General features: G+C 39.1%; 1 protein-coding gene across 1 annotated transcript in view; it reads right to left on the reverse strand.

Annotated features, from left to right (window-relative positions):
• SMYD3 (SET and MYND domain containing 3) overlaps positions 1-18,847 on the reverse strand; it is a 735,177-nt gene that overhangs the window by 368,568 nt on the left and 347,762 nt on the right. The gene's annotated exons all lie outside the window — the stretch shown is intronic.

The following is an 18,847-nucleotide window of genomic DNA, read 5'->3' on the forward strand; positions in this document are numbered from 1 at the left end:
GGAGATCCAGAAGGGTAGGGACCACCTATCACACGAGCTGGTACCCTCACCTCTGAGCACCGTGCCCGGCTTACACCACCTGCTCAGTCAGTATTTTCTCAGTGTTGACAAAAATGACTACATGAAGGATGGCTTTCTTTAATCTCATGGTCATTCCACATTGCTACAGTGGGGATACAAAAACGAATAAAACACAGTTCTTGCTTTGAGAAAGGTACATTCTAAGAATATTGGAAAACATGAATACAGCTTTTAAGAGAGAACATCACGTAGTGTCTGCAATCTCTAGCCCTTGTTATATACACTTTAAATATTTCGTGATATGAAGACAAAACAAAAGTAATCTTTTACTAGGACATTATCCTAATACATAATTTCTCCTGTTCTGTGAGTATTTTTTAAAGCCACCTAGTAAATGTGTTGCAACAAAGAACCATTTGGAAGTTATTCACGCTCTAGAAAACTGAGTCAGATCATGGCTAACTGATGGTCCTCTCTCATGTTTCTTGGTCTGTCTTGCGTTTAGGGTTATTTCTTTTTCTTTACTTTTCACCATTACTATGAATTTTGAAATTCCTTCCATTTAAAAAAAAAAAAAAAAGCTTTCCTAATTATTGTTCATTATAACTGTAATATTTTAAAAATGAAAGAGTCCAAAATTCAAATAAATGTCTGTTAAAACGAACAGAAGTTGACTTAAGATACAGTGTAGTTTTTAGTCTACATATTTAATTTTCAGTGTATTCTCAAAGAAATAACAGTGTTGATTATCTCTCTTTCATGTCCTAAACTTAATAGCAGCTCATACCGAACCCGTCTAATGGAAGGATAAAGACTTGCCCTTCAGGGCAGTAACTACAAAATAACTGTTGCAGGAAGTAGGAAGAACACATGCTGGAAACTGGTCCTAAAACGAGTAATCAGTGATGTCATTACAGGGAAGAGAGTACAGTGTTAATGACAGAGACTGGGAATGGCATCCGTGACAGCAGCATCACAAAAGCAAAGAGATTGCTACAGAGTTCTCATCAAATAAAACATCACAAGATAATGACACTCCATGTTCAGAATGAAGCTTCAGTGAATACCACACCTACATCCTCTTTGAGGATACATATTCCACCTCCAAAGCCCTGGAGTGGTGTTCAAAAATAGTTCAATTTTAAAGGAAAAACTCTCATTCTCCAAAATCTCAAAAATATACATCCCTTGCAGAATGAATGGCAAAAAAAGACTAATTTTTAAAAAAAGAATTTCTAAGATTCTTTTGAGATAAGTAGACACACTTATAAAGAATGTACGGCCAGGAATGGTAGCTCCTGCCTGTAATCCTGGCACTTTGGGAGGCAGAGACAGGAGGAACTCTTGAGACCAGGAGTTCGAGACCAGCATGAGCAACATGGCAGGATCCCATCTCTACGAAAAATTTAAAAAATTAGCCAGGAATGGTGATGAACACTTGCAGTCCCGGCTATTCGGGAGGCGGAGGCAGGAGGATCACCTGAGCCCAGGTGTTTGAGGCTGCAGTGTGCCAAGAGCCAAGGTCGCACCACTGCACTCCAGCCTAAGCAACAACGCGAGTGCTGTTTCTCAAACACACAGAGTCACACACCCTTATGAAGGTGTATTCCTATATGACAAAACTAAGAATTCTGAAAACTACTGCTTGCTACCATATGACAAATTACCAAGACTCCAAACATCTGTCATGTATTTCAAAAATGATTCACTACATATTAATCCTATTACATGTTAATGAAATATCCCTAGTTGGCAACTAATTTTCAAAAGCGCACCAACTAATTAAAGACCAAATCACATACTTGACTAAAGGACACGTTTCACTTAACTCTTAGCTGAACCCTTTCATTGAACTCTGGATTGCTCAGGAAGCAAAGATAAGACGGCATTGTGTATGGTGACCGGGCCAGACTCAGCAGATGTCCGAACCAAGGACGCCAAACAAACATGCCCTTGCTCTCCAGGACTAAGCTCACATCTGCACTGAAAACACAGTGACAGGCAGCGCCATTACTAACTTCAGGCAAATCGCATGGCTCCCAAAAGAGGCCCATTTTAAATCTGTGGATCACAGAACTTCTTTATAGGAAGTTTCTGTTAAGGGAAAACATAACTTTGAGTTTTTTGGTTTTGCTTTGATTTCCATGAAACACTATCTCTATAACACCCAGTGGAGTGCAGTTAAAGAGAAAAATTAAGAGGAGATAACAGACTGTCCTTCACAATGAATTATCCTCTTTCACCCTGTTCGCTCACTGAAAATTGAATAACAATTACAAAGTTCAAAATCACAGAAAATGAAATTTTGAAGTACCAGAACACCTTTCAGGTAACTGGAGCTGAGTATGTTCAAAGCAATCCAAAATTAAAGAGAACTTCAAGGTGCAAGTAGTTGATAATCTAAACACAAGAGCCATCTGAAGCAACAGCCTACATCATTCTGTACTGGCCCTGCACGGCGGCTCACACCTGTAATGCCAGCACTCTGGGAGGCCGAGGCAGGAAGATCGTGAGGTCAAGAGATCAAGACCATCCTGACCAACATGGTGAAACTCCATCTCTACTAAAAATACAAAAATTAGCTGGGCGATGTGGCTGGTGCCTGTAATCCCAGCTACTCGGGAGACTGAGGCAGGAGAACTGCCTGAACCTGGGAGGCAGAGGTTGCAGTGAGCTGAGATCACGCCACTGCACTCCAGCCTGGGCAACAGAGTGAGACTCCATCTCCAAAACAAACAAACAAACAAAATACACAAATCATTCTGCATTGACTATCCTAATGGTGGCAGACCTTGGGTTGCATCTTTATATTTTTGTCCCTAATAAAATTGAAGCTATTAAAATTGTATTACATGCTTGTATTGTTTTACATAAGGTAGTATGCTAAGTCCAAAATACCTAATTAAGACATTACAAAGGGATGCACACTGTCCATCTTTCTTGTTTTGTTTTGGTTTTTTTCCCTGAGAAATGCGCAGTTTTACAAAGGAACTGTCAACGAAATGGCAGCCCTAGCACCAAAAGATGGGACTAGTTCTGCATCTGCTGCCATCAGCCTGTCTTCCTGTCAGTGCCTCCTACAGGTCATTTCTGTCTTCCTTGTCACTATATCTATGAATATACCACATTTTCTTTATTTTAAAATCTCTCCATTTAAGGTTCTTTCCACAAAAATAATGTTTTGTATTTACCTCAATGCCAATGCTTAAACCATATTTTGTGTATAACAAAGTCAGTAAGTGTTGAATTAATGATGAATTATCCTATCACTATTATTGCAAAAGCAACAGTTTTAATAAGTGATAAACAGTCTCTTTAAAAAGTACCTTTAGCCTGTGTTCTAGTCTCAGTATTGTCACTAATTGGCTGTGGATTTAAGGCAAGTCACTTAACCTCTCTAGTTTGTTTCCCGTCTGTAAAATGTGGAGTTGGTCAAAGCGACTATTTAAAAAGTTCCAAATGAATGAATGAGTGAATGCATAGATAGATAGATAGATAGATAGATAGATAGATAGATAGATAGATAGATAGATAGAAAGAAAAAATGAAAAGTTACTTCCAGCAATAAAGGCTACAGTTCTATGAGGTTTTTTAAAGGTTTTATCAATCAAATCACTAAGTCTTTGAAGGCAATTAAATTGCATAAAATCCAAAGATGCTGTCCACAAATAAGGTGAAGTTTGAATGTATCCATCACCTATTAAGTGCAAAACACTGAGCCAGGCAATGTAAGTGCAAAAAAATGCATAAGACTATCCCTCGGTTTTTCCAACTTAATGAGGTAGATGAATGAGTAAAAGAGTAATTACAATAAAAGGCAGATGACATAAGGCTGGAGAGGGACACAAGCAGCATAATTTAAGACAGAAAACGACCGGGTGTGATGTCTTCAGCTAGAATATATCTTGGTTGAGACTGTATCTGATGATCACACACAGAGACCTGGACAGGCCTCACCGCAGGCCACCCATGACACTGTAATAGAGTGATCTACTTCAAACAAAATCTGGAATTTCCCTTATGGATTTATGATGTCTCAGTGATTATGGAACTTTACTATAGTTGGTAAAGATGTTGATGGCAGCATATTTAAAACTTTGAATAATCTTCCTTAGTACTTCAGTAGAATCTGCATCCAATGCTCTTCAAAAACCCTTGCATAATGAATACTATTTAAGTCGGTAGAATATAACTCTCATCATTTTAATTTTATCTGAAGAATATGCACTGGCTCTTTGTTGCCTGTTACGTCAAATTGAAATTCCTCAGACAAAATCCCACTGTAGCTATGTGGTAAATGGGGTAACCATACTATGTATGACAAGTTTCTATGACAAAAAAACTTGAGATTTCTAGAAACCAGGTCTTTCAGATACCTCTTCACTTTGATATAGAGAGACCAAAGAGGAATAAACAAATAAAATTTAATTTTTTTACTTATTTAATATTTTTAAAGTAATCTACTAAGCATAGAACAAGTTTTAAAGTTCAGCTGAAGACCATGATTTGTGAGCTTGAAGGAAAGACATACTTTGATGGAGTGGTAACATATAATAAAAGACACTTTGGTAAAGCTAAGAAGAGTAAAACAAAGCATGGCAATGGCAAAAACAATAGTGATGTGATCAGGATCAGGAGTGGTGACAAGGATCCTGAATAACAGACAAATGTGGGTAACAGGGCTATGAATCTTAGATGATGACAGAAAGGAAAACAGCCAATCAAGCAATCAGCCCATCAACAAAATACCACCACCAACAAAACATAATCTGTAATTAGAGGAGCGGTAAAAAGGAGTGCCAACTACCTATCCACTGTATCCGTTTTATACACAATAACCTTTGAGGAATCTATAAGATTTATTGGAAGGAAGAGACTGGAGGGTTAGAAACCATCGGAACAGCATTTCAGTATCCCCAGAAGCTACCAGCTAGCCATCTGGAAAGTGCTTCAAGCAGAATAATCCCAGAGCACTAAGAAGCATTACTTATACATGGCACAGAGCCGTGCCAAGCTAAATGATGGAGCGCCACAGCACTGCAGCTTGGACGGGATCCCCATCTGGGCATGAGCACTGCAAAGGAGCTTTAGATCAGTGGTTCTCAGTGGGGGTACTAGGGGCCATTTTCAGTATTTTTAATCGTCACAATGGCATGTGGCACACTATAGCCAGGCCTCCTAGACAGGACAGTCTTGGATAACAAATAATTACCCAGTATCCTGCAACTCTTTCAAGTGTTCCACCAGATTTGCTGGTAGGTGAGAAAATCCTGTTAATTCTTTGAATATAGAGCCTAACTGTATTTTACTTCCAGACACCAGTGTTTCTTGCACTGTTTAATAGTCACTGAATTATCAAGGAATGCAACATCCTTAAATGGAAATTGAAGAGGAATTAAACTTTGTGTTGTTTGCAATTGTACTAAGAGTTGTTCATCATTATGAAAAATCATGTCAACAATTGATGGCATTTAAATTACCAATATAATACCCAGGCATCAATCTACATACACAGATGTTACATTTGTAGGACTCTATGTATGTTTATGTGTATACTTATGTAGTTCTTATTTCAAAGCTTCCAACAGAAAGAAAAGGTTTTGCCAATACTCGGTTGAATGTTGTTTTACTCCTCTTTAATCCAAATATATTCATTGCAAGTAGGTCCAAATACCTGATGACATCATTTTGTCTCAAGGAATAGTCAACAAGTAAGCATTTACATAATGAAATGCACTGAAAGCTTTCTCTTTACTTCATATTAAAATTGTAACACTAGGCCGAGCACGGCGGCTCAAGCCTGTAATCCCAGCACTTTGGGAGGCCGAGACGGGCGGATCACGAGGTCAGGAGATCGAGACCATCCTGGCTAACACGGTGAAACCCCGTCTCTACTAAAAATACAAAAACTAGCCGGGCGAGGTGGCGGCGCCTGTAGTCCCAGCTACTCGGGAGGCTGAGGCAGGAGAATGGCGTGAACCCGGGAGGCGGAGCTTGCAGTGAGCTGAGATCCGGCCACTACACTCCAGTCCGGGCGACAGAGCAAGACTCTGCCTCAAAAAAAAAAAAAAAATTGTAACACTATTTTAATACTTATATTTATGTGCAGAGGTGGTTATACTATTAATACATTTCATTTCAGAAATAAAGGGGATATTCCAAAACATCTTACAAAGATGCAGCATTGAATCTAACAGGGTTAGTAACCACTGCTTTGGATGCACAGAGAAACCCTAGAGAGTGGATTCCAATGGATCTACACAGGAAGGTAAAGCACAAAAGTACCAAAAGGTGATGCTAGCTCTGAAAAGGAAAATATCATTTGTTCATGATTAGAAGAGAGAAATACAGATTAATGCCATCTAGAACTCTGAAAGGGCAGCTTTTCCTGTTTTTGAGGATGCTTGGTTATTGTAAGAGGCAACAGTGCACCAGTTCCCATGCCACCCTGAGTCAACCACAGCATCAAACCACAGACTGCACAAACACCTCAATGTTTCTCATTCACAGAAAAGGCTGGAGCTTTTTTTGTCAATAACTTCAACAAAGGAGAGCCCGAGTGTTTCCAGAAAGACCGGCGTTTCCGCGTGATGCCACTGCATTGGAAAGTTGGATGAAGTAGACAAGACAGTTGAGAAATCCTGAATCTGTAGAAGAATTCTGTGTTTTGCTTTAGTATTTTCTTTTTAAGGAGCTAACTCCTAGTTTGCTTTCTTCAATTTCTGTTGTCCGTAAACAAAAAGAACTAATTTCCTTACTGGTCTAATCCCTAAACTCAGTGCAGTGGAATTGAGTGAAATACGGAAAGGAGGCTGGGTGTGGTGACTCACGCCTGTAATCCCAGGACTTTTGGGGGCTGAGGTGGGTGGATCACCTGAAGTCAGGAGTTCAAGACCAGCCTGGCCAACATGGCAAAACCCCATCTCTACTAAAAATACAAAAAATAGCTGGGTGTGATAGTGTGTGCCTGTCATCTCAGCTACTCAGGAAGCTGAGGCAGGAGAATCACTTGAATCTGGGAGGCAGGGGTTGCAGTGAGCCAAGATCGCACCAGTGCATTCTAGCCTGGGCAACAGAGCAAGACTCTGTCTCAAAAAAAAAAAAAGAAATATGAAAAGGAGATGAGATTATATAGCTAAAATGAGTGTAAACAAAGATTATACTTTCTAGTATTAATATTTTAATTATTAGTATTAAGTATGCATTTATTATTGTCAAGTTTTACAACATGCAGTAAGGGTAGAAATGCAGGCATAAAGCAAAGTGCTATTTGGTAGAACAAAGTCCTATTTGGTAGTAACAATAACAATCAAATACCTCCAAGTCACTGTTGAAATGTTGTCTTCTCCATGAGGCCTAATGTGACTTTCTATGTAAAACTGCAAGTTGCCCCAATTCCTGCACTCCTCCTCCCAGTCTCTATTATAATGTTCAGTTTTATTTCATAGCTCTTACCAATTTCTAGATACAACGTAATTTGCTCCTTTATTAGGGTTATTGTTGTCTCCTACCTCTAGAATATATTTCTCTGAGGGGAGGAACTATTCACTATATTGTCCAGCATGCTGAAAAGTGTCTGGAACAGGGTAAGTTAACCAGTATGTATTTGTGGAAAGAATGAACAATAGCACATACCATTTACTGAGTGCTTTCTATGGACCAGGCACATTGATAAGTGCTTTACATAGAAATCTTATTTAATTTTTATTATAAAAGCCTGCAAGGTAAGTATTATTAATCCCCACTTTATAGATGAACAAACTGGGATTTAGAGAGAGTGCAACAGTCGTTCTACATGGTATAGCTAGTGAGCAGTGGGGCTGGCCCTCGAGCCCGGGCAGTCTGACTTGAAAGCCCGTTCCATATTCGCCACAACAGAAACTCAGTACAGCTGAGATACTTTTTTTCTCCCTTTAGGGGGTGAAAGAGGTATCTGGATTAGTCAGCTCCATTGTGCGTGTGCGTGTGCATGCGTGTGTGTGTGTGTGTTGTGTTTTCTTGGTTTTGTTTTGAGATGGGGTCTCACTCTGCTGCCCAGGCTGGAGTGCAATGCTGCGATCACAGCTCACTGCAGCCTCAACCTTCTCCGGCTCAGGTGATCCTCCTACCTCAGCCTCCCAAGTAGCTGGAACTACAGGCACACGCCACCACACCCTGCTGATTTTTTTGTATCTTTCGGGGTTTTGCCACATTGCTCAGGCTACCCTCGAGCTCCAGGGCTCCAGCGATCTGCGCCCCTCGGCCTCCCAGTGTGCTGGGATTCCCAGCGTGTGACCCGCCCCACTGCTGATCATTCTTGTTCACTGCGATCCTTCAAAAACCTGGCAAGATGGAAGGCAACGTGCAGGCAGGGGATGGTGGGAAATCTTGGTGTTGTCAAAGGCTCTCAATTTTGCCATGAAACTAAAACTGCTCTAACAAAACTAAGCCTTTAAAAATAATATCTTCATGCCCTTGGATTTCTGAATAGTTCAATTTTGGGGTCATGAAAGCTTTAACAGGTAATTGTTGACTTCACACCTTTACAAATTTGAAAGATTTACACCTAAACATTACATGAGGTAAAAGGAAATTTATTCATCAAATACGGTAAAAGTAAAAAAAAAAAAAAAAAAAAGATGTGGAAATTAAGGATAGAGCCAAGCATGGTCGACCTCAGCTTTTTTGTGAGAGGTTCTATTTTCTTATTTGGTGAAACTATCTTTGAGGGACTGACTTTTCGACATTCAGCGCCATTTCCTTTCAGCTCCCAGCATCTTTGCTGCACGTTCACTACCCAAAGTAGCCCAAAGGGAACCAAGACAGTCCGCAGCTATTGTTCTGCCGTTTAATCAAACCTGAATAAAGAGCTTGTACACATAAGGAAAGTAAAATGTGTCAAGGGACTCACTAGAGGTTACATGAAAGAGGCTGCCATGGAGGGGGCTCCTCTGTTCACGTAACATGAATCATTTCCCCATCAAGTTGAGAAAGTTCTGAACACATTTCTTTCTCTTTTTTTTAAGACTGAAAAATGGACATAAGCCCATAGTACTTGTTAGCTAGTCAAGCAAAGAGTGTATGCACTAAATTTGTGCATAGAAACAGTCATGATCCCACAGCAAAAAATACTTCCTTACCATGCCCTTCAGAGCAGGTATTTTGAAAACTGAAAATTCTGGCAAGTCAAATATATAACTGTAGCTATGTCTACTTCTATTTAAAGGTAGAGAGAAGAGGAAACTAAGAATACTGATTCCAAAATTTCAGAATGAGTTGCAAGTACAATATTGGAAAGAATATCCTCAGAAAACAGGTTCCCCAGAGCCAGGTGACCACAGCAAGTCATCAGGAGAAAAACTTATACGTTCAATTTTTCTATCATCATAGAATTTATCCCATCATAAATGGAGGGAACTGTTCACCTTGAGAGGCTACAATTTAGGATGAAAGCTTTAATGTTTAATATGTAGACAAAATTATCACTAAAAACATTTAGGCTTCTCCAACTTTTCATGAAGTTCCCAGGCCTCCATATTTTCGGTGTTATAAACAGTGTTATGAGTATTTTCTTAATTGAGCTCCCACTTACAAGCACTGAATCCATTCTATGTCTCCTGAAAACCAAAATATTTACATTAAAATACAGGTAGGTCAGATTGACTGTCTCCCACAGGAAGACCATTTATGCTAAAAAGTGCTGATTCTTATAGAGTGACTACCCTTTTAAAATTAAAAACTGCATCAGTGAAAGAAAATTACAACCATATTTATTATGCAAAAAGATGCTAGAAACCATAAGCAAAAACAGGGCATTTTTGTTTTCAAAAATCCAATTTTTATTCTCGTTATATAACAAAGAATTTTAATGTCTCCCTAATCACAAAAAGGAAATGCTGTTTGGATGAAAAGCAGCAGTTACATGCCACTCATTGCACTCCAGATAGTTCTGACCTTTTTGTAAGAGACCAGTTTTGTATTTTTCCATTTCTCCTGCCTGAACTATCGCACTGGCTTGAGAGTTGGGCTCCTTCCTTCCAGTCTTGACTCTCTAATCTACATTTCATGCCATTAACAAGAATTATCTTTCTAAATCATCATAATCATTTCATTCTCCTGCTTGGAAACTTTAAACAGCTCTTTACTTAACAGAGAATAAGGTCTAACCTTCATACTAGAGCACTGAAGAAACCCCATAATCAAACCTCATCTTAACACTGCTAGTCCTGCACACTACACGCACTCTATGCTCCAAGGACTAGAAGCAGATAAAGTCCTTTCCATGGGCTCAGGAACCTTCCTTGTGTGGCTTCCTCATTCCCTCCACTTGGCTGCCACTGAAATTTAAAATCAGCACATGTTCTACTTTTCCCATGAAGACATTTCCAGTCCTCACAGTCATAATTACTTATGTCTTCCTTTGCATTCCCAACACACATACATTTTATCTTGAAAATGATGTTTATTTTATCATGATTAGTATCATAGGGCTTGCCTCCATTGCCCTATTTCCCTCTATTGTATGAGATCAAAGGTCTTAGTGTGTTTAATTCCAGATTATTATAACAAAACACCACGTACATGGTGGTGGCTCAGGAAATGTTTGCTAAAGGAAAGAATGAATGAATCATGTAAACATCCAATCAGTCAATCAGTAAGAAGGAATAAGGGGGAAACACTGAGTCAAAGACAGGACTTTGAGTGCCTGCACTTTCACTTACAAGGACCTTAGGTTCTTATTCATAAGGCTGACCATGGCTGCTCTACCATGAGAATAACAATGAAAGTGAAGGGGAGGCCAGCCCCTCCACACCTGTGGGTATTTCTCATCAGGTAGGACGAGAGACTGAGAAAAGAAATAAGACACAGAGACACAGTACAGAAAAAGAACAGTGGGCCCAGGGGACCGGCACTCAGCATACGCAGGACCTGCACCGGCACTGGTCTCTGAGTTCCCTCAGGATTTATTAATTACTATTTTCACTATCTCAGCAAGAGGAATGCGTCAGGAGAGCAGGGTGGTAGTGGGGAGAAGGTCAGCAAGAAAACATGCGAGCAAAGGAATCTGTGTCACAAATAAGTTCAAGGGAAAGTACTATGCCTGGATGTGTACATAGGCCAGATTTCTGCATCTCTCCACCCAAACATCTCAGTGGAGTAAAGAATAACAAAGCAGCATTGCTGCTGCCAACATGTCTCGCCTCCCGCCATAGGGCGGTTTTTCTCCTATCTCAGAACTGAACAAATGTACAATCGGGTTTTATACCGAGACATTCAGTTCCCAGGGGCAGGCAGGGGACAGTGGCCTTCCTCTGTCTCAGCTGCAAGAAGCTTTCCTCTTTCACTAATCCTCCTCAGCACAGACCCTTCACGAGTGTCGGGCTGGGGGACAGTCAAGTGTTTCCCATCCCACGAGGCCATATTTCAGACCATCACATGGGGAGAAACCTTGGACAATACCCGGCTTTCCAGGGCAGAGGTCCCTGCGGCTTTCCGCAGTGCACTGTGCCCCTGGTTTATCGAGACTGGAGAATGGCGATGACTTTTCCCAAGCACACTGACTGTAAACATTTTGTTAACAACTCACATCCTGCACAGCACTAGATCCTTTAAACCTTGATTCCATACGACACATGTTTTTGTGAGCTCAAGGCTGGGGCAAAGTTACATGAATTAACAGCATCTCAGGGCAAAGCAACTGTTCAGGGTACAGGTGAAAATGGAGTTTCTTATGTCTTCCCTTTCTACATAGACACAGTAACAGTCTGATCTCTCTTTCTTTTTTTTTTTTTGAGACGGAGTCTCGCTCTGTCGCCCAGGCTGGAGTGCTGTGGCCGGATCTCAGCTCACTGCAAGCTCCGCCTCCCGGGTTCACGCCATTCTCCTGCCTCAGCCTCCCGAGTAGCTGGGACTACAGGCGCCGCCACCTCGCCCGGCTACTTTTTTGTATTTTTTAGTAGAGACGGGGTTTCACCGTGTTAGCCAGGATGGTCTCGATCTCCTGACCTCGTGATCCGCCCGTCTCGGCCTCCCAAAGTGCTGGGATTACAGGCTTGAGCCACCACGCCCGGCCTGATCTCTCTTTCTTTTCCCTGAATGAAAGAATATATACTTCTGTTATTTCAGAGTCAACCCAAAATGATCTGAGATGTATCATATATTCCCAACCCTGTGCTAAGCACTTTGAGAGACAGAACATAAATTTCAGCTATAACTCTTACTGATTGTTTTTTATCTATTGAAATATTCCCTTCCTGACTACATAAATTATTTCTTTAAAAAGGTAAGTTTGAACTACAATTTAATGATTTACGCAAGGATAATGATTAAGTCTAACATAAATTTCCCCAGAAGTCTAGAACTGGTTATTAAACAATGATGAACACATGTGAAGACAATGACCAATTAAAGACAGAACATTTTCATTAAAACACCTTATATGAAACTAAATATTTTCCCTTTTTTTATATGGTTGTAAGGCTGAAGGTCAGAAAAAGACTATAATTTTTAAATGAGAAATTCTTCATGTCCTTCTGAGCGCAATGAAGAACCACAGGGACATGATATCAGTTACATTTCCAACATACCCAAAGAGTATAGACTGAAAAATGAATGTTGAAATTCAATTTTTAGCACTATCTCTAATGGGTTGTTATTAAGTCCTGGAGTTGGGACAATCCTACTGAACATGCCCATCAGCAACTTGGCTGAGATCAGGAAAGGTATGCCTACCACATTTAGAGATGACATAAAATTGGGAGACAGAGTGAATATATTAAATTTATATATTTTAAAAAGCTTTACAAGAAACACATCAGATTAGAAGACAGGCCTAAACAAACAAGATTACATTCCCCCAGATTAAATTCCAGGTTCTGAATTTATGTTTCTAAAAAATTAATTGGGTTATGAAAAAACAATCCATGTACATGGATTAGAAAACTATATGGTTAAATAATTTTTAACAACAGTCCTAAGACCATTCAATGAAGAAAAGGACAGTCTTTTTAACAAGTGGTGTTGTTAAAACTGGATATCTACATGCAAAAGAATGAAGTTGGACGCTTCCCTTACACCATATACAAAAATTAAAACATCTAAACAAAAGACCTAAAACTATAAAACTCTCAGGAGAAACATAAAGGAAGGCTTCATGGCATTAGCTTGGGCAGTGATTACTCAGGTATGATACAAAACACCGGCAACAAAAGTAAAAGCAGATAAAGTGGGCTACATCAAACTTACAACTTCCGGGTATCAAAGAACACAATCAACACTGTGAAAAAGCAATCCACAAAACGGGAGAAAATACTGGCAAATCATTTATCTGGTCAGGGTATAATATCCAGAATACATGGAAAACTCCACAACTCAACAACAAAAAAGGAAAAAGCCAATTTTTAAAATGGGGAAAGGACTCAAACAGGTATTTCCCCAAAGAAGAATTACAAATTGTTGGTCCAATTCCCCCCAAGTAGGGAAAGGATGAGAATGTTTCCCGTAACAAATCTCCATACTTTACTAAATGAAAAACCTGAGAAAGTAAGTAAACACTTCTGAAGACCTGAGTGTTGTTAAACTTATTATCTAATGATCATATCTCACTGTTCCTTCAGTTTTTAATGTAGTTTTCCTTAGTTGAGAATTTACATGAAAAGAAGGGACTAAGGGGCCTGCAACAACCACTTACCTCACCAGCAACTACCTTCTGGATCCATGTCATCACGACTGGCTGACACTAATGGAAGGAGGGGTGTGGCTTTATTAAAGGGCATCAGGAGAAACATCTTCTTAAGGAAATTCCAGCTTTTATATTATTTTATAAAAAGAAGGAGAAAGAGGGAGAGCACATGTGTGAGCAAGCTGAATGAACACGCTCAATGAACTCAACTACTATTAAAAAAAAAGCTTGAAAACATTTAACTATTTTATAATCGCCACAGCTGAGCCAGCAAATGACACTGCTGTAGCTATTATTTATATAATTAAAATTATACCCTAACATTTCATTTTAAAACTCCATATTAAACCACTGCCATATTTACGCTAAAAGCACTTCAAAAGAAACGTATTCTTGTTATGGTCAACTAATTAAAAGTGCATTATATTTGGACCAGAAGAACCTACTTCCATGCACAGGCTAAAGACAGCCTGGGGAAATGACTAGTGAACCTTCAGATAAGATGACATTTTAATTTTCCTTTATATACCATATCTCCTACACCTAGCTTCATAAGCATGTCAGCTCACTTTGTCACCTGCTGTATTACATTAAGAAAATGTTTTTATTTTCCCACCTTTTCTTCTAGAAGCGGCATATGACTGACATTTCAGGAGGAATAGCCCTTACTTGGAAATATTCTCTTTTAGAAATAGTACTCCAAAAGTATACTCCAACCTAAGCTCCACTTAAACATAATTTAAAATGCAGCTTTTTATATAAGGCATTTATACATGTTTATTAAATGCCTTATAATAAATACTTATGTATTCAGTTCCGCTAGATCACGTAGACAATTCGTAATCTAGATAATTTATAAATTTTATACACAAAATTTAAATTATATACCTACGATTTTCATAACATAAATTAACACATACTATTTATATGCCCATAGCAAGTCCACTAATATGCTTCAGAACCCACGAATCCATTGAGACAATATGCAAATTTTTTATCTGTACATATATGTGCATAGTTTCGCAAAAGAATCTGCGAATCAAAAGAAGTTAAGAACCACTGGTTTATTCCCCAGTGGCCATGATATTATTTAAATATAAGCAGCGTCTCTGAACAGGAGACACAGGACCCTCTGACTTTTAGAGCATTCAGTAACCACGCAGCTTTCCATTTGCATCTACACCTATATGCAACTGAAATCGATGGACCACATTTTCTTCCCCCCCCCTTTTAATGACCCATTTTTAACTTCCACTTAAATGCTAAATAATAGCTACTTTTAAAGGGTGCTTGTTTGCACATCACACCAACCTAAAAATTACACTCCCAAGAAAATGTTCCCAGTCAAGCTAAAAAAAAAAAAAACTTAGCATGTATGCTGCAGGGGCTGCTGTTTGGTACCTTGGTTAGTGCTGAAATAGGCAGTAAGAGCTGGAAATGCAAAACAGCTTCTCTCACTTAGAATTACATCAATATTATAGTTCAAGAAAATCACATTATTTAAAACTATAACATGCTCATAAAAATTCAAAAACTGGCTCTTTTTTCTGTCATAATATACTGAAGAGCTACAATGATTCAGTCATCTACCTGAAAGCTTTTGTTTCACATCTTTTTTAATGGGTCTCACTACTCCTCTAAATGGTTTAGAGTAGGAACTTTGGTCTCATTCATCCTTCCACATGGAGCATCAGACCCATTACCTGAGAACACAAAAGGCAATTCAAAAAGTTTTTTATTAATGAATATTGTATGACCTAATTAAATCCTAAAAATTTAAACTTTTGGAAGCTATCCCAATGTGCACAGCTTAAGTATGTTCTAAAATGACACAGGGTCAAAAGTAAGCCATCTTAGGGACATGTGTCAAATTATTCCACACAACCATCACTTCCAGTAACATTCCTTGAGTCATCTCAAGACAAGTCCATGCTAGCAAATAGAGAAGTCATTAGGCAAAGAACGTAAATTTGCTTAAGATGCAGAGGCAAAAGTGATCCCAGTATCAATCACCTTAAAGTTTCATAATTAAAATGAGTTAGGCAATTGTCTCAGGCACACACATACACACACACATGTATATATATAATGTATACGTATTATATATGTATAATATACATTGTATGTATAATGTATGCATATTATATATGTATAATGTATACATATTATATATGAACAGAGAAGACATATACAGCTAAAATTATTTTCATATACAAAGCAAAACGAAATTTTAAATAAAGGAGAAGCATATAAGATCATACAAGTAGAAGGAACTGCTAAGAGTCATCTAGTTCAAACTCTAATCTGGCCCATTACCTTTCAAGCATTCAAGTAAGTTTTCTGTGTTTTTTAAAGGCCTCTAGGATTATATAATGTATATCAAGTGTAAGGCTTTCCAAAATCATCCTTTATTCACTTATGCAAAATAAGAAAGAAAACAACGTGAGAAAAGCTGAGTATTCTCAAATCTGGCAGTGCCTGCTGATAACTTCTGTTAGATCAGAGAGTTATTGGTACTGTTGTCATTCATGTCCTGAAATCTTCAAGTACACCATGAATTGCACATGTTTCCAAACCAGCATTTCAACTTAGCACCAACAGATGGGAGTCAATAGCATATATAACACCTTCTGCAGAATTTAAAGCTTTCAGGCCAGCTCGAATACATAGGTAGCTGTGCCTTCATTTGTGGTTATCATCCTACAATAACATAAAAATTAGCTATCCAGGTAAAGAGTAGCTCTCCCATTTTTAGTTGGCTACCCAGCCCCAATTCCAAAAGCAGAGGTCCATCATGGTCAGATTTTGAAGCTGAAAGAAAGGCAGACACCTCAGACACCTCATGGAGGAGCCCGGAGACAGTCCTGAATAACGCTGCCCCATCTGAGATGGAACCTTCTTTTGCTATGTATTGGGCACCTAAAGAAAAAAATGACTAACTCTGCAATGGCAAAAGAACGGTGCAAAAATAATGCAGGATAGAAGCAGGGCCTCGAGAATATATCCAGGAATTGGAAGAAGAAGGTGGGAAGAAGGTTGAGACACAGCACAGGCTCTGCAGACTGGGCAGGGAGAATGTAACAACCAGTAGGCAACTTTCAGATAAGGAATACAGTTAAATGAATGAATGAGTGAGTAAATGAATGAACGAACCAACATAGGAACCAATGAATACAAATAAAATGAATGAATGAGTAAGTGAATGAATGGGCAAATAAATGAATGAACTTGATGAATGGTAGGGTGGAACTAAGATGTAGACAGTCCTAAATGTCAGGTAATGAGTCTGAATTCATCTGAAAAAGCAGGATGAGAAAGACATTTCTTAGACTTCCACAGAGCACAGCCTGCCCAGCGGTATGCACAGACCTAACTAAAAGCAGTGAGAGTTCACGGAAAGTTTTTACCTCTATGAAGTAAGTCACTGGGGAAGATCACTGAGGGAACAGTAGGCAAAGTATAAGAAACGGAAGTCTTACAACGGGTACAAGGACTACCAGCTAAGCCACTGGGCTGTTGTTTTTCTGATCATGCATATACTGAAATTTTGGATTTGGGTTTTTTTAATTGATTTATGTCATGTGCTGTAATATTCATGCTTTTAAAGTATACAATTCAGTTGTTTCTCATATATTTGCAAAATTGTACACTCATCACCACTATGTAATTCCAGAATATTTCATCACTCCATAAGGAAACTCTGGACCTATTAGCAGTCACTCCCCATTTCTCCTCCCCTGAGTCCACGGGATTAACATGTTTTAATTTTTTTTTTTTTTTTTTTTGAGACGGAGTCTCGCTCTGTGGCCCAGGCTGGAGTGCAGTGGCGCGATCTCAGCTCACTGCAAGGTCCGCCTCCCGGGTTTACACCATTCTCCTGCCTCAGCCTCCCAAGTAGCTGGGACTACAGGCGCCCGCCACCTCGCCCGGCTAGTTTTTTGTATTTTTTTAGTAGAGACGGGGTTTCACCGTGTTAGCCAGGATGGTCTCGATCTCCTGACCTTGTGATCCGCCCGTCTCGGCCTCGCAAAGTGCTGGGATTACAGGCTCGAGCCAGCGCGCCCAGCCCATGTTTTAATCTTAATATGAATTTCTCCTTTATGTATCTCCCCAAAGTGCATATAAGGACAATATAAGGATATTTGCACAAAGCAGACTCTCAGTAAAAGATACATGAGTATCTGCCAAAGAAATACTGTCAGAATTCAGGAAGCATCAAGACAATTTTCTTTGCTACCCACCTGATGTGGCATTTTTACTCTCACATGGTGAGTGGCAATTTTCAAGGTTCATGAAGTTTTTTAAAGTATCACTTGGTTTCCCAATTGTAAAAGTTTACATTGTTTTTCTCCCCATTGGATACCATAACAACCTAAATATAGTGGCCAGATCAAAAGACGGTAAAAGTAGATGGTGCACAACTAATAGCCCAGTTCAGCAACCACAGCCTTAGATCATGATCGATTTTTTTCCTCCAACCTGCAGAGTGAAACAAGTTCTAAGAATGCACAGGTATTTCTCTGCAAGTCCCCAGGTGGAAGTAGTGGGTTATAGGCTTAGCTGATTTTTTTTTTTTTTTTCATTTTAAAGTCATTTAAGAAGGTATTTCCATTACATTTTGTATAGAATTCTATTGAATTTTGGAATGGCTCTTTGGTTTGGCAGCACATTTAAAGAAAAGGAAATCTCCAAATTCCTCTCAGAGATTATTACCCTGAATTTTAGAAGAAATCTCATTTAGGCTTTGTATGTCATCCCCCATTACACACATAAACACATACTTTTTTTTTCTTATTTCTGTTAAAAATGTAAAATACCTTTAACTATAAAAAGATATTCCTTAAGATAACTAAATCCAGCTGAATAAAAATATAATATGTATGTCTTACTCATTTTCCTCATTCTGTGAATAGGGCCAAGGGACTAAATTTACACACAGCACTGATGTTGTACACTGTCCTCCTCTGTCCCATCCTCACTCCACCCCAAGTGCAGCACTATGAGAACAATACATTCTCTTCATATATATTCGTTCACTACTTATGAAAGATATTCGCATTAAAACAACTGTTTTCAGGCCGGGCGCGGTGGCTCAAGCCTGTAATCCCAGCACTTTGGGAGGCCGAGACGGGTGGATCACGAGATCAGGAGATCGAGACCATCCTG

The sequence above is a fragment of the Colobus angolensis genome, unplaced genomic scaffold (assembly GCF_000951035.1).
Source record: "Colobus angolensis palliatus isolate OR3802 unplaced genomic scaffold, Cang.pa_1.0 Scaffold40, whole genome shotgun sequence".
NCBI lineage: Eukaryota > Metazoa > Chordata > Mammalia > Primates > Cercopithecidae > Colobus > Colobus angolensis.